Below are 3287 nucleotides of genomic sequence, written 5' to 3'. Positions count from 1 at the left end.
AAACAGCTTTTTATTTTTAGACCTTATTTTCCAATTCCCTAACTCTTTCTAATTTGGGGATGTTTTATTAGGGACATTTTGACGTGAAGTCAAAAGGGGTCCTTTCCAACAAATCGCCGAGAATGGTTCCCAGCAAATGCTTGTATCAGGAATAATAAATATATGTATCAACACTCTGTTATGCATCGCATCCAAAAATGATAGAACTACCAGTCAAGAATGTGTTGGTTTATTTTTGGCAGTCCTGGACAGCATGAGAAGATTTGAGGACCATGGTAGTTGGGACAGATTAATCCAGTAAAAAACGTAGAAGCAAAAATATCTTATATACAAGAACATTTTTTAGCACAAGTACCGGTAGATCTTGGTTGGCCAATACATTAATGCCAGTTGCATAGAGAATGGAAAACATTGGTTTCCAGAACATATATAGAATTTAACGTGGAGTCCTTGGTGCTCTCTGAGCTTGGTGGTTTCCTTGCAGACATTTCATGACCTGACTAGGTAACATCATCAGGGCTAGAATGGGGTAGGTGGAGAGGAGGAGGAGGAGGAGGAGGAGGAGGAGGAGGACGACGACGACGACGACTGTGGAGTCCCTGTTGCTCTCTGAGGTTGGTGGTTTCCTTGCAGTCGTTTCATGACCCAACTAAGTAACATCATCAGTGCTAGAAGCAGTGGTAGGATTCAGCCAGTTCGCACCACTTCGGTAGAACCAGTAGCTAATTTTTTTGTTGCCCAGGCCCAGAATGGACTTCCGGAAGCAGCATCCACACAGAGAACCGGTTGTTCATATATTGGAATCACACCACTGGCTAGAAGGGAGTAAGGTTTGTGGAGAGGAGCAGAAGGGGAAGGGGAAGGGGAAGGAGGAGGAGGAGGAGAAGGAGAAGGAGAAGGAGAAGGAGAAGGAGAAGGAGAAGGAGAAGGAGAAGGAGAAGGAGGAGAAGGACTGTGGGGTCCTTGGTGCTATCTGAGCTTGGTGGTTTCCTTGCAGACATTTCATGACCTGACTAGGTAACATCATCAGTACTAGAAGAGAGTGGAGTAGGCGGAGAGGAGGAGGAGGAGGTGGAGGAGGAGGAGGAGGAAGAGGAGGAGGAGGAGGAGGACGACGACGACGACGATTGTGGGGTCCTTGGTGCTCTCTCAGTTTGGTTGTTTTCCTGCAGACATTTCATTACCCGACTAGGTAACATCAACAATGCTAGAAGGGAGTGGGGTTTGCTCCCGGTTTATGTACTATAGTTTGCCCTGTCGCTGTTATTTGAGTGTAATTTCCTCCCTCTGAGTTCCTTGATCAGGATATTGTTTTCCCCTTGATTTTTTGTCTGGTGTTAATCTCTGCTTATCTGGATGCAGAGGAAGTGCTCTATTTTTTTTTGTTTCTTCTTCACTTTTTTATTTTCTCTTTCAAGTGGTGTGTAGATGTGATTTATCCCTGTGTGTCTATTAAGGTCCAGCATGCGTGGACTTCAACTCCCAGAATTCCCCAGCCAGCATGCCCTTTCTCAATAAGAATATGCAGGACCTGTGCTTACCAAGTCTTGACTGAATTTAATGGCTGACTGTGGAATTCTGGGAGATGAAGTCCAAACCTCTTAAAGTTGATCAGGTTAAGAAAAAGATCGCATTTTACCAGCTCTTATAAAGTGTGTTTCCTGTCCTGTCCTTCCTTGAAGAACTGATTAAAATCCAGGAATTGGATTTGTTAAATAGACATTTAACAAATATGTGTATAGAATTCACCGCAGCGCCTTCATCAGAACATTCTAGATGCAGCTTAATAATTTGATCATCAGCCCACGTAACAAAATAAAATAAAATAAACCCCTCTGGGTGTTTACTGCTTTTGTTCTAACTAAACAGCAATTATTAATTCCGCCATAAAAACCAGGAACTTTCTCCCAAACGTTCGTCTGTTTGCTTGTTTGTTTAATACATGATTTCATTTATTCAATTTTTATGTTGTTCATTTGCCCTGTAAGGAGACTGTGGGCAGCTTACAGGTTATAAAAGAAGGGGGGGGGGGGAATAATAAAAATATTAAAACATTAAACACTACGCAGATTAAGATCCGGATGTCTTTTAGATGCTTTGAAGGAAGAGCACGTTTTAGGCTTTCGTGTTCTTTCCCCAAACTCGTTGCATTAATTTTAATATATTGGAATTCTGGAAAAGCAAGATTGTAAAATGTGAGGATGGTAATTTGGGAACTTGTTCTGTATCTTTCTGCACAGGAGAATTTCGAACAGGTTATGCCGACTTTTCAAAAGGGAAGTAAATTAAGGCATAAAATTAATTAGAGGCAATTGACTTATTAATTTTATGCTTATGCGCTGGAATTCTGGAAGGACGAGATTTCAGAGTGTGAAACTGCAATTTGGAAATCTGCTACATGGCTCTTTACTTTGTTTTTCTAGTTCGTTGTTTCTCGAGCTTGGGCGCTTGACGTTGTTTGCACTTCAACTCCCAGAATTCTGGGGAAAACTGGCTGGGGAATTCTGGGAGTTGAAGTCCAGACGTCAAGCAGCCAAGAAATACTGCTCTAGTTTATTCTTCCATTTTCCCCTGTTTGGGGTTGAAGAAAGATTTTTGCTCAGCTTGAAGTGAATGATATATTAGTAAGGTACACATTTGGAATATTAATGGATTTGCTTTCACATAGCGGGCAATGAATTAGTAGCGGAAATATTACTGAGAAATTTGTTGAGTGAAGTTTGCCCCCATTTTACGACTTTTCCTGCTATGTTTTTTAGGTGGATCCCTGCAGTTCTCAAATTGGTAACACGGTTATTAAGTGAATTTGGCTTCCCCAGTGACTTTGCTTGTCAGAAGATCGCAAAAGAGGATCAGCGGTATAAAAACCCACCGCTCTCTGCTCTATCTTTCTGTCTGGCTCTGCTCTTCCATAAACTACAGCCTTCTTTCTAAAGCAGTCACCATTTTGCTTATTCCCGGCTCGGACTGGACCCTGATGAAGATTTTTCTTTCAGTGGAAGGAAGGAAGGAAGGAAGGAAGGAAGGAAGGAAGGAAGGAAGGAAGGAAGGAAGAAAAGAAGGAAGGAAGGAAGGGAGGAAGGGAGGGAGGGAGGGAGGGAGGGAGGGAGGGAGGGAGGAAAAAGAAAGGAAGGGAGGGAGGAAGAAGAAGGAAGAGAAAAGGAAGGGAGGGAAGGAGGAAGAAGAAAGAAAGAAGAAAGGAAGGAAGGGAGAGAGAGAGGGAGGAAGAAGAAAGAAGAAAAGGAAGGGAGGGAGGAAGGGAGGGAGGGAAGGGAAGGAAAGGAAGA

Source organism: Protobothrops mucrosquamatus, unplaced genomic scaffold (genome assembly GCF_001527695.2).
Source record: "Protobothrops mucrosquamatus isolate PMUCROS unplaced genomic scaffold, P.Mucros_1.0 scaffold3252, whole genome shotgun sequence".
NCBI classification, from domain to species: Eukaryota; Metazoa; Chordata; class Lepidosauria; order Squamata; family Viperidae; genus Protobothrops; species Protobothrops mucrosquamatus.
This window is presented reverse-complemented; position numbering follows the sequence as displayed.